Source organism: Triticum dicoccoides, chromosome 7A (assembly GCF_002162155.2).
Source record: "Triticum dicoccoides isolate Atlit2015 ecotype Zavitan chromosome 7A, WEW_v2.0, whole genome shotgun sequence".
In the NCBI taxonomy this organism is placed as follows: Eukaryota; Viridiplantae; Streptophyta; class Magnoliopsida; order Poales; family Poaceae; genus Triticum; species Triticum dicoccoides.
This window is the reverse complement of record NC_041392.1, coordinates 174,036,792-174,050,728: the sequence shown is the minus strand read 5'-3', so window position 1 is coordinate 174,050,728 and position 13,937 is coordinate 174,036,792.

The following is a 13,937-nucleotide window of genomic DNA, read 5'->3' as shown; positions in this document are numbered from 1 at the left end:
GCTTGCCTTCATATTCTTCTCCAGTCTCACCGTTTGCGTCACTACCGTTGTGACTGCGGGGGGGATGTTGAGTAACGTGATTGTATTAGGAAACATAGGTTAGACTAGAAAATATTCTAGCTTGCCTTGTACTCCAAGTAGATCGTGTGCTCTTATATATATGCCCATGGGGCTCAAGCAATACAACGAACTATTCCACCAAATCCCTCTCTCCCTCCTAACACGATCAATGCCCGCGGACGCGCCTAGTTTGAAGTCTGGGTTGTAGATGCTCTAAACAACAACCTTCCCTGGCTAGATGGTCTGTAGCCATATTAGCTTCTCGACGTGCCCACCTGACGCGTGCTTTTAAAAACTAAAGTGATGCTTAACAAAGTCATGATAATAATACGTGAACCCTCCTTACTTTATCCATAAAAAATATAAGTGAAAACTATGGCAAGTGGGACACAATTCCAAGGTTACACATTTAAAAAAAATTATAATATGGACATTGACATGTGGCTCCAATGGGTCATTTTACCCGTCGAGCACGACCAATCAAATTTATCCGTTACCCCCCACAAGTCAGCCATTGTAGCTTGCTCAATTTGAAAGACTTTTGTTGCCACTCAATTTGATGAAACGTGTGAAATTTATAGGAAAATTATCAGAACTCCAAACTGATATGATCTTTACGTCTAAGTTGAAATGTGACATGTGTTATCTATTTAAATTATCTCATGCCAATTATTTTCACAGGCAGTGAGAGAGTGGTGAGGTAGGAGGAGGGGCTAGGAGAGCAAAGTTTTGGTGGACGGGTGTAGTGGAGGACTTTATTTCAAATGGTTAAAAAATGATATTTCTAAGTTTTTAAAAAACACTATGATCCATATCGCAAGGAGAAAAACCGTCGGTGCAATTCAAAGTCACTCACTAACTAATGGTACATAATTCAAAAGGCCACAAGCAGTATTGTGGTTTCTACAAATACTTTCAAATCTCGTGGCCAAGTGGCGTGGCACTCTTCGAGCTCGTAAGGTTGTTGTTGGTCTATGTGCTAGTCATTTGGTCGTATATGCATCATGTGTTGACTTTAACCGGTTATGCTCTATGTGTTGGTCATTTGGCCAGATATACAACATGTGTTGGACTTGGTCGGATGCACAACTTGTTGATCATGTATTTTTTTCCTAGGCTTCGTGCATGTGCATTATTCTTTAGAACGAAGAAGAAACACTTCCTCTTCATGCATTGTTGGTTGACGTTGAATATGCACCCCAAGTGGCTCAACATCGTTACCAATTCCGTCAAGACCGTCGTCATCACCAATGAAAATCAAGATGGTGATCCAACAAAAGGAGGTCTTGTTCCCACCAAAAGGATGACTAGGAACTAGTAAAGGAAGTGGGAAGAGGAGAAGGAGAAGCGGGAAAGGGGCGACGATCAAGATGATGGAGAGGTTTGAGGATATCATGACGAGAAAGGAGGAGGCATGCGTCAAGTACAATGATGCGAAGGAGGAAAATAAAACTGAGAGGTTTGACAAGTTCATGGTGGCGCGGGACAAGAAGATCAAGCTTCAAGAGAAGGTCAACGGCGGCGGACGCGACGCGTACGGCAGCGCAGGGCGCGGAGTGTTTGGGGCTGTCCCCGGAGGCGGCGGCCGCAGCGACTTTGGCTCAGGCCGCGGTGTCTTCAACGTCGGACTTGGAGGTTTTGGTGCTGCATGTGGCAATGATGGTGGCTATCAGTGCTATCGGTCTGGTTGGAACCAATGGAATGACGATGGAGGGAGAGGGTTTCGCAGCAACCAGTGGCAGCGAAACTTTAACGCTCCTCCCGGCGAATTCATAGAGGGTGCCACGGGACCTCATTATCATCAGCGGGGTGGTCGGGGAGGGGATGGCCGATACCCTCCGCATCGCCTGTATGTCCCCAAGGTTTACCCTAAATAGCCGACGATTAATCCGGCGAAGACTGACGGTGGGGCGGTGAAGACGGCTGGTCAGCGGCCTCTACTTCTGCGGCTCCTCTGTCTGAAGCCGCACTGGCGGCGTTTAAGGCGTTGGCGGCGGTGTCTGTTCCGACCATGACCCTACCGATGACAGAGATGGGATGCGTGACAAATGTAGTGATAAAGATGATAATGTGCAGGCTAACAAGGCGGCACGCAAGAAAGAGAAGACGACCTGTTATCGTTGTGGGGTGCCAGGTCACTTTGTGATTGACTGGAAGGCGGTGTTATGTGATATATGTGTGAAGCCTGGACACTCATCTGATGATTCTCCGTCGCTTTTGCTACCTACGCTAGTGGTGACCATTTATGGAGTCTGTAACAACAAGCTTATGTTCTTTGAGACTCCACGCATGATATTGGCGACCCCTCCATCGGAGAATTCAAAGTTTGGTCTGGTCAAGGTTACTCAGGGGACGTTGACAGAGGAACATGTGTGTCAGTAGCTCAGACAGCTGGTTTCTGATTCTTTCCACTAGTCACCTGTCAGGTTGGAGGATCAGCTTTACAAAGTTGAGTTCCCTAGGAGAGAGGATCTTAACCACTTGCTTAAGTGTGGCCTCAGTAAGCTGCCCAGGAGTAAGTGTATTCTTGAGTTTGACGAGTGCACAAAACCTGAGCCAACTGGGACACCGCTGGAGAAGGTCTGGGTTAGATTCTCACGTGTTCTGGAGACTTTTCTTAATGACTTCCTTATTGTCTCGAGTCTCGGTTCTCTGATAGGTAAAATTGTTGGGGAACGTAGCATGCAATTTCAAAAAATTTCCTACGATCATGCAAGATCTATCTAGGAGATGCATAGCAACGAGTCGGGGAGAGTATGTCCACGTACCCTCGTAGACCGAAAGCGGAAGCATTAGGTTAACACGGTTGATGTAGTCGAACGTCTTCACGATCCAACCGATCCAAGTACCAAATGTACGACACCTTCGTGTTCAGCACACGTTCAGCTCGATGACGTCCCTCGAACTCTTGATCCAGTAGAGGGTCGAGGGAGAGTTCCGACAGCACGACGGCGTGGTGACAATGATGGTGATGTGATCCGCGCAGGGCTTCGCCTAAGCACTACGACGCTATGACCAGAGGAGTAAACTGTGGAGGGGGGCACTGCACACGACTAAGAGAATTCTTGGTGTGCCTTTGGGTTGCCTCCCGCCCCCGTATATAAAGGAGAGGGGAGGAGGTGTCCGGCCAGGGGAGGCATGCCAAGGGGGGTGGGAGTCCTACTAGGACTCCTCTCCTAGTAGGATTCGACCCCCTTTCCTTCGAACCGAGAGGGGGAAAGGGGAAAGGGCGGAGAAGGAGAAGGAGAAGGAAAGGGGGGGTTCCCCCGCCCCTTATCCAATTCAGATTGGGCAAGGGGGGCGCGCGCCACCTCCCGTGGCCTGCCTCCTCTCGTCCACTATGGCCCATTAGGCCCATTAACTTTTCCCGGGGGGTTCCGATAGCCTCCCGGTACTCCGATAAATCCCCGAACCTCTTCGGAACCATTCCGGTGTCCGTATATAACCTTCCAATATATGAATCTTTACCTCTCGACCATTTTGAGACTCCTCGTTATGTCCGAGATCTCATTCGAGACTCCGAACAAACTTCGGTCACCAAAACACATAACTCATAATACAAATCGTCATCGAAAGTTAAGCGTGTGGACCCTACGGGATCGAGAACTATGTAGACATGATCGAGACACATCTCCGGTCAATAACCAATAGCGGAACCTGGATGCTCATATTGGTTCCTACATATTCTACGAAGATATTTATCAGTCAAACTGCATAAGAACATACGTCATTCCTTTTGCCATCGGTATGTTACTTGCCCGAGATTCGATCGTCGGTATCATCATATGTAGCTCAATCTCGTTGTCGACAAGTCTCTTTACTCATTCTGTAATGCATCATCCCGCAACTAACTCATTAGTCACATTGCTTGCAAGGCTTATAGTGAAGTGCATTACCGAGAGGGCCCAGAGATACCTCTCCGATACACGGAGTGACAAATCCTAATCTCGATCTATGCCAACCCAACAAACACCTTCGGAGACACCTGTAGAGCATCTTTATAATCACCCAATTATGTTGTGACATTTGATAGCACACAAGGTGTTCCTCCGGTATTCGGGAGTTGCATAATCTCATCGTCAGAGGAATATGTAAAATTATGAAGAAAACAATAGCAATAAAACTAAACGATCATAATGCTAAGCTAACGGATGGGTCTTGTCCATCACATCATTATCTAATGATGTGATCCCAATCATCAAATGACAACACATGTCTATGGTTAGGAAACTTAACCATCTTTGATTAACGAGCTAGTCAAGTAGAGGCATACTAGGGACACTCTGTTTGTCTATGTATTCACACATGTACTAAGTTTTCGGTTAATACAATTCTAGCATGAATAATAAACATTTATCATGATATAAGGAAATATAAATAACAACTTTATTATTGCCTCTAGGGCATATTTCCTTAAGTCTCCCACTTGCACTAGAGTCAATAATCTAGATTACATAGTAATGATTCTAACACCCATGGAGTCTTGGCGCTGATCATGTTTTGCTCGTGAAAGAGGCTTAGTCAACGGGTCTGCAACATTCAGATCCGTATGTATCTTGCTAATCTCTATGTCTCCCTCCTTGACTTGATCGCGGATGGAATTGAAGCGTCTCTTGATGTGTTTGGTTCTCTTGTGAAATCTGGATTCCTTTGCCAAGGCAATTGCTCCAGTATTGTCACAAAAGATTTTCATTGGACCTGATGCACTAGGTTTTACACCCAGATCGGATATGAACTCCTTCATCCAGACTCCTTCATTTGCTGCTTCCGAAGCAGCTATGTACTCCACTTCACACGTAGATCCCGCCACAACGCTCTGCTTGGAACTGCACCAACTTATAGCCCCACCATTCAATATAAGTATGTATCCGGTTTGCAACTTTGAGTCATCCGGATCAGTGTCAAAGCTTGCATCGACGTAACCATTTACGACAAGCTCTTTGTCACCTCCATAAACGAGAAACATATCCTTAGTCCTTTTCAGGTATTTCAGGATGTTCTTGATCGCTGTCCAGTGATCCACTCCTGGATTAGTTTGGTACCTCCCTACTAAACTTATAGCAAGTCACACATCAGGTCTAGTACACAACATTGCATACATGATAGAACCTATGGCTGAGCATAGGGAATGACTTCCATTTTCTCTCTATCTTCTGTAGTGGTCGGGCATTGAGTCTGACTCAACTTCACACCTTGTAACACAGGCAAGAACCCTTTCTTTAACCGATCCATTTTGAACTTCTTCAAAACTTTATCAAGGTATGTGCTTTGGGAAAGTCCAATTAAGCGTCTTGATCTATCTCTATAGATCTTGATGCCTAATATGTAAGCAGCTTCACCGAGGTCTTTCATTGAAAAATTCTTATTCAAGTATCCTTTTATGCTATCCAGAAATTTTGTATTATTTCCAATCAACAATATGTCATCCACATATATATTAGAAATGCTACAGAGCTTCCACTCACTTTCTTGTAAATACAGGCTTCTCCAAAAGTCTGTATAAAACCATATGCTTTGATCACACTATCAAAGCATATATTCCAACTTCGAGAGGCTTGCACCAGTCCATAAATGGATCGCTGGAGCTTGCACACTTTGTTAGAACCTTTAGGATCGACAAAACCTTCCGGTAGCATCATATACAACTCTTATTTAAGAAATCCATTAAGGAATGCAATTTTGACATCCATTTGCCAAATTTCATAATCATAAAATGCGGAAATCGCTAACATGATCCAGACAGACTTAAGCATCGCTACGGGTGAGAAGGTCTCATCATAGTCAACTCCTTGAACTTGATGAAAACCTTTCGCAACAAGTCGAGCTTTGTCGACAGTAACATTACCGTCAACGTCAGTCTTTTTCTTGAAGATCCATTTATTTTCTATGGCTTGCCTTTCACCGGGCAAGTCAGCCAAAGTCCACACTTTGTTCTAGTACATGGATCCCATCTCAGATTTCATGGCCTCAAACCATTTCGTGGAATCTGGGGCTCATCATCGCTTCCTCATAGTTCGTAGGTTCATCATGGTCAAGTAACATGACTTCCAGAATAGGATTACCATACCACTCTGGTGCGGACCGTACTCTGGTTGACCTACGAGGTTTGGTAGTAACTTGATCTGAAGTTTCATGATCATCATCATTAATTTCCTCAGTAATTGGTGTAGGAATCACTGGAACTGATTTCTGTGATGAACTACTACTTTCCAATTCGGGAGAAGGTACAATGTAACACCCACAATGCGGCTATATCTCCCACGTGTCGGGGCACGACTTAGAGGCATAGACGCATGGTAGGAATGTCGCAAGAGGGGTAATCTTTAGACGTCCCATGTACTGAATAAGAAAGGGATAAAGAGTCGGCTTACAATCGCCACTTCACACAATACATAAATAATCCATACATCATCCAAAGTACAAATAAAGGTCTGACTACGGAACCAAAATAAAGAAAGACAACCCCAAATGCTAGATCCCCGATCGTCCCAACTGGGCTCCTCTACTGATCATTCGGAAAAGAAACATAGTAACGGCCCGAATCCTCGTCGAACTCCCACTTGAGTTCGGTAGCGTTCCCTACACTGGCATCATCGGCACCTGCATCTGTTTTGGAAGCATCTGTTAGTCACGGGGACTCGGCAATCTCACACCCGCGAGATCAAGACTATTTAAGATTAAGGGTAGGAAAGGGTAGTGGGGTGGAGCTGCAGCAAAGCACTAAGCATATATGGTGGCTAACTTATGCAAAAGAGAGCGAAAAGAAAAGCAACGCATGGTCGAGAAGCTAAAAGTGATCAAGAAGTGATCCTGAAGCTACTTACGCTCAAGCATAACATGAGACCGTGTTCTCTTCCTGGACTCCGCCGAAAATAGACCATCACGGCTACACATGCGGTTGATTCATTTTAATTAAGTTAATTGTCAAGTTCTCTACAACCGGATATTAACAAATTCCCATCTCCCACATAACCACGGGCATGAATTTCGAAAGTTCAAACCCTGCAAGGGTGTCCCAACTTAGCCCATCACAAGCTCTCATAGTCAACAAAGGATATTCCTTCTCCTGGAAAGACCCAATCAGTCTCGGAATCCCGGTTACAAGACATTTCGACAATGGTAAAACAAGACCAGCAAAGCCACCCGGTGTGCCGACAAATCCCAATAGGAGTCGCACGTATCTCGTTCTCAGGGCACACCGGATAGGTCAAGCTACGAGTAAGACCAACCCTCAAGTTGCCCCAAGGTGGCCATGCAGGTTGCCTGTTTTGGACCAACACTCAGAGGAGCACTGGCCCGGGGGAGGGGGGGAGGGGGTTTCAAATAAAGATGACCCTTGAGTCTGCAGAACCCAAGGGAAGGTATATGGTGGTAGGTAGGCAAATGGTAAAACCAAGGTTGGGCCTTGCTGGAGGAGTTTTATTCAAGGCGAACTGTCAAGGGGTTCCCATAACACCCAACCGTGTAAGGAACGCAAAATCAAGGAACATAACACCGGTATGACGGAAACTAGGGTGGCAAGAGTGGAACAAAACACCAGGCATAAGGCCGAGCCTTCCACCCTTTACCAAGTATATAGATGCATTAAAGTAAATAAGATATAATAATGATATCCCAACAATATCCATGTTCCGTCATGGAACAAACTTCATCTTCACCTGCGACTAGCAACACTATAAGAGGGGCTGAGCAAAAGCGGTAACATAGCCAAACAACGGTTTGCTAGGAAAGGTGGGTTAGAGGCTTGACATGGAAATATGGGAGGCATGATATAGCAAGTGGTAGGTAGCGCGGCATGGCAATAGAGCGAACAACTAGCAAGCAAAGTTAGAAGTGATTTCGAGGGTATGGTCATGTTGCTTGCAAAGTTCTCAGAGTTGATGAAAGCTTGATCCTCATTAGCGTACTCAATAGGTTCCTCGATCACGTACTCGTCTCCCGGCTCTACCCAAAGCAATAACACAAGCAAAGGACCAATAATCAATCACGGTGCAATGCACAAGCCACATGATGCAAAACATGGCATGCTATGCAAGACATGATATGCAATGCATACGCGTGCTTCGGAAGGGAACGAATGATCAAGGCATCAACTTGGCAAACCAAGTGTGCCGCTGGAAAGATGAGATGATTTCGGGTGAAGTCAATATAAAGACCACCGGAAACGGATGCACGGTTTGCAAATGGGAAGCAAAACAAGAATGGCACAATTCTGCAATTAACAACACGATGACATCTAGAATGCAACAAGAAACTAAGCTACTGCACTCCAACATAACAACAAAGTATATGTCAGTGATGTAAAAGAGATGCTTGACAAAACATGAACACTGAGCCATGGCTAAAACACACTAGAACTGGTTCAAACAAGCATGGCAAAAGTGCAAAAGGTAACAGTCCCAAAGACTTAGTGAAAATACTAACATGCCAGAAATAACATCAAGAAGCCATGTTTAGAGCAAGCAAACAACATGCTACATGAACATATCATAGCAAAACAAGGCATGTCATGAATCTACTAAATGCATAGATCAAAAGTCCCTTACTGATCATGAGCCAAAAAGGCACAGAAGATAGGATGGCACCCATGTAAACATAGCAAGTTTTATTAATAGTTTCAGACTTAGCAGAAAACAGAGCATGGCATAAACATAATTATGAAGGCAACTTGGCATGCTTGTTCCACTCATCATAGTGCACAAAAGGACATGACATAAATACTAGCATGTAGTAGGCATGAAAATGAAGCTAACCATGTGCCCAACACGTTCATACCATATTTGAATTAAATCACACAAAAATGACAAAACAACATCATGATGTAAAATGACATGTGTGCAAACATGCTCAAATGCAGAAATGGATGCCACCACTGGATTCATTAGATTTTTCTAGCCCCAAAACATATATAATATGCTGGGGTTCTTACAGAAAAATCTTCACAAATACTCTAAGTTGAAACCTGCCTAAAAAGGAAATAAACAGATATTGCATTTTCCGTATTTGGAAACGTCCAGAAATGGACCTGCCCAAAATGGAATATGGCATATTTCCAGAAATGGAAATTCGCTGGAACAAAAGAAATAAAAGAGAAGGAGGGGGGTTAGTGGTTGACTGGTGAGGTCCTCTAGTTGTGTATGACATGTGGGGCCTTACAGTCATACTCACGTATGTTGCAAAAAGAAAAATAGGGGGGGTTTAAACCACGCCCATGGGGATCGAACCCGAGACCTCCTGGATGGAGCAGCGTGGCGCGAACCACTACGCTGCAGTGACTTCTGTTGATAGGGAGGGGCGCGGGGTCGAGCCTCTCTGTGTAGGCAGAGAAGACGACGGCTGTGAAGACGGAGCCGACGAGGTTAGCCGTGGTGATGGCAGGGCTTGGGAGGCCATGGCGGGAGTGTGGGATAGGCTAGGGAGCGCGCATGCTGTGGAGCGCGTGCACACGCTCGAGCACGAGCAGACAAACTCGCGGAGCGCAAGCCGCGTGTGCGTGGACGGGAGCAGGCAGAGGCAATACACGGACTTGTCGTGCTGCCATGGTGGCTATGGCATGTGGGCTGCGTATGTGCGGGCAAGTGCAACGAGGACAACCTAGCTAAGCGGGAACCGGAGCACGGGGACGCACGGCGCGCTACAGCAGGAACTACCCAAAAAAATACAACTTTGCCGGAGCATGGGAAAGATTGGATCGAAGCGGCGCCTGCGGTGATCTATTGACGACAGGAAGGAGCAGGGAAGAAGTTGGGTATACCTCGTATACCTATGACAAGAAGATGAGGCCGGAGACTCAACGGAGACGGCGTGACAGAGCTCTGAACTTGGCGGGTTTCTGACTGGGAAGAAGAGGAAGAAGACAACATCGTGGAGGTTGAACCCGAGGCCGTGTGGACGTGGGCGTGGAGGCAGGGGACGTAGAGGGACTTGGCACTCCTATCCACGATGGCCGAGCGGGTCAGAGGCGCGACGATGAGCTACTCCGAGCTCGAGCTCAAGCTCAGCCAGAGCATGGTGGGAAGGGCGACGGCGTGGCATGGGCTAGACTTACCTGGCGGTGGAGAGGGAAGGAGAGGGCCTGGATGGACAGAGGAGAGACCGGGGTAGTGTTTGGACATGCTTTAAAGGGGCTAGGGGCGTCGGACGACCGTCAAATCAACCGGGGCGTCGACGTGGACATGATGGATGCGTGCCGTACAGGAGGTTGATGACGCCTCTGTACGCATGGGCTGACTGGGCTAGAAGAGGTAAGTGGGCTGGCTAGCTAGAGGGAAAAGGCCCAGGTGGCTGCACTAGGAGGGCTCTCCCCGTTTACTTAATTCTGTAAATTTAAATTCATAGCTGTAGAAAAGGAAAAGTCAAGGGAGGTTTGAGAGGTATTTGGCAGAAACAAAAATATCCCTGAGCTCTTGGAAATATGCTCTATTTAAATAAATTGGTATGGACAATTTTAGAGGTAGAAAAATAAAGCAAGTTTGAATAGTATTCAATCTTGATGCATTTTTGAACCCAACCAAAACAATTCTAAATGAGGTGAAATTTGGCAGGGGGGTTCAAGGCATGGTGCTAGAATTTTAGGAAAAAGATGAACATTAATGGAGGAGGGTAGAGGTGCACTTGCAAAAGTGAAGGAAAAGAGAAAGGAGAGGTGGTGATGAGGGGGGGGGGATGAAACTTGGATTCCAAGGATCATGCCACAAAGCAACATGCTAAGATGAAGATGCACATGATGATGCCATGATGCAACAAAATGAACATGATATGAAATGCATGACATGAACAAAAAGCAAAACGACGACAAAACCCAACCACGAAGGGAATCTCATAACTTAAAGACGGAAATGGCAAGAGTCGGAGTTACAAATATGGCAAGTTACATCCAGGGTGTTACATACAATTACCTCAGCAAGTTCTACTTTCCTCCCACTCACTTCTTTCGAGAGAAACTCCTTCTCTAGAAAGGATCCATTCTTAGCAACAAATATCTTGCCTTCGGATCTGTGATAGAAGGTGTACCCAACATTTTCTTTTGGGTATCCCATGAAGACACATTTCTCCGATTTGGGTTTGAGCTTATCAGGTGGAAGCTTTTTCACATAAGCATCGCAGCCCCATACTTTAAGAAATCACAGCCTAGGTTTCTTGCTAAACCACAGTTCATATGGTGTCGTCTCAACGGATTTAGATGGTGCCCTATTTAACGTGAATGCAACCTTCTCTAAAGCATAACCCCAAAACGATAGCGGTAAATCAGTAAGAGACATCATAGATCACACCATATCTAATAAAGTACGGTTACGACGTTCGGACACACCATTACACTGCGGTGTTCCAGGTGGCATGAGTTGCGAAAGTATTCCACATTGTTTCAAATGAAGACAAAACTCATAACTCAAATATTCACCTCCATGATCAGATTGTAGAAACTTTATTTTCTTGTTACGATGATTTTCCACTTCACTCTGAAATTCTTTGAACTTGTCAGATGTTTCAGACTTATGTTTCATTAAGTAGATATACCCATATATGGTCAAATCATCTGTGAAGGTCAGAAAATAACGATACCCCCCGCGAGCCTTAACACTCATTGGACCTCATACATCAGTATGTTTTATTTCCAGTAAGTCATTGGCTCGCTCCATTGTTCCAGAGAACGAGTCTTAGTCATCTTGCCCATGAGGCATGGTTCGCAAGCATCAAGTGATTCATAATCAAGTGATTCTAAAAGCCCATCAGCATGGAGTTTCTTTATGCGCTTTACACCAATATGACCTAAACGGTAGTGCCACAAATAAGTTGCACTATCATTATTAACTTTGCATCTTTTGGCTTCATTATTATGAATATGTGTATCACTACGATCGAGATTCAACAAAAATAGACCACTCATCAAGGGTGCATGAACATAAAAGATATTACTCATATAAATAGAACAACCATTATTCTCTGATTTAAATGAATAACCATCTCACATCAAACAAGATCCAGATATAATGTTTATGCTCAACGCTGGCACCAAATAACAATTATTTAGGTCTAAAACTAATCCCGACAGTAGATGTAGAGGTAGCATGCCGACGGCGATCACATCAACCTTGGAACCATTTCCAATGCGCATCGTCACCTCGTCCTTAGCCAATCTTCGTTTAATCCATAGCCCCTGTTTCGAGTTGCAAATATGAGAAACATAACCAATATCAAATACCCAGGCGCTACTACGAACATTAGTAAGGTACACATCAATAACATGTATATCAAATATACCTTTCACTTTGCCATCCTTCTTATCCGCCAAATACTTGGGGCAGTTTCGCTTCTAGTTGGACAGTCCGTTTGAAGTAGAAGCACTCAGTTTCAGGCTTAGGTCCAGACTTGGGCTTCTTCCCTTGTGCAGCAACTTGCTTGCTATTCTTCTCGAAGTTCCCTTTCTTACCTTTGCCCTTTTTCTTGAAACTAGTGATCTTGTTAACCATCAACACTTGATGCTCCTTCTTGATTTCTACCTCCGCAGCCTTTAGCATCACGAAGAGCTCGGGAATTGTCTTTTCCATCCCTTGCATAATATAGTTCATCACGAAGCCTTTATAACTTGGTGGTAGTGATTGAAGAACTCTATCAATGGCACTATCATCAAGAAGATTAACTCCCAGTTGAGTCAAGTGGTTATGGTAACCAGACATTCTGAGTATGTGTTCACTGATAGAACTATTTTCCTCCATCTTGCAACTATAGAACTTGTTGGAGACTTCATATCTCTTAACTCGGACATTTTCTTAAAATATTAACTTCAACTCCTAGAACATATCATATGCTCCATGACGTTCAAAACATCTTTGAAGTCCCGATTCTAAGCCATAAAGCATGGCACACTGAACTATCGAGTAGTCATGAGCTTTGCTCTGCCAGACGTTCATAACGTCTGGAGTTGCTCCTGCAGCGGGTCTTGCACCTAGCGGTGCTTCCAGGATGTAATTCTTCTGTGCAGCAATGAGGATAATCCTCAAGTTACGGACCCAGTCCGTGTAGTTGCTACCATCATCTTTCAACTTAGCTTTCTCTAGGAATGCATTAAAATTCAAGGGAACGGTAGCACAGGCCATTGATCTACAACAACATAGATATGCAAAAACTATCAGGACTAAGTTCATGATAAATTAAACTTCAATTAATCATATTACTTAAGAACTCCCACTTAGATAGACATCCCTCTAGTCATCTAAATGATCACGTGATCCATATCAACTTAACCATGTCCGATCATCATGTGAGATGGAGTAATTTTCAACGGTGAACATCACTATGTTGATCATATATACTATATGATTCACGTTCGACCTTTCGGTCTTAGTGTTCCGAGGCCATATCTGCATATGCTAGGCTCGTCAAGTTTAACCCGAGTGTTCTGCACGTGCAAAACTGGCTTGCACCCGTTGTATGTGAACGTAGAGCTTATCACACCCGATCATCACATGGTGTCTCGACACGACGAACTGTAGCAACAGTGCATACTCAGGGAGAACACCTATACCTTGAAATTTAGTGAGGAATCATCTTATAATGCTACCGGCGTACTAAGCAAAATAAGATGCATAAAAGATAAACGTCACATGCAATCAAAATATGTGACATGATATGGCCATCATCATTTTGTGCCTTTGATCTCCATCTCCAAAGCACCGTCATGATCTCCATCATCACCGGCTAGAAACCTTGATCTCCATCGTAGCGTCGTTGTCGCTGTTAGGACCCCGATTCCAAGTCACATCGACCTAGCCGGTAACACCTCATATCACTTTGCGGCCTCACGCACGGTATTCCCACGGGTGTCGCCTTACCATGGCCCGGGAACATTTGCGCCTTTCGGCTCACGTATATGATAG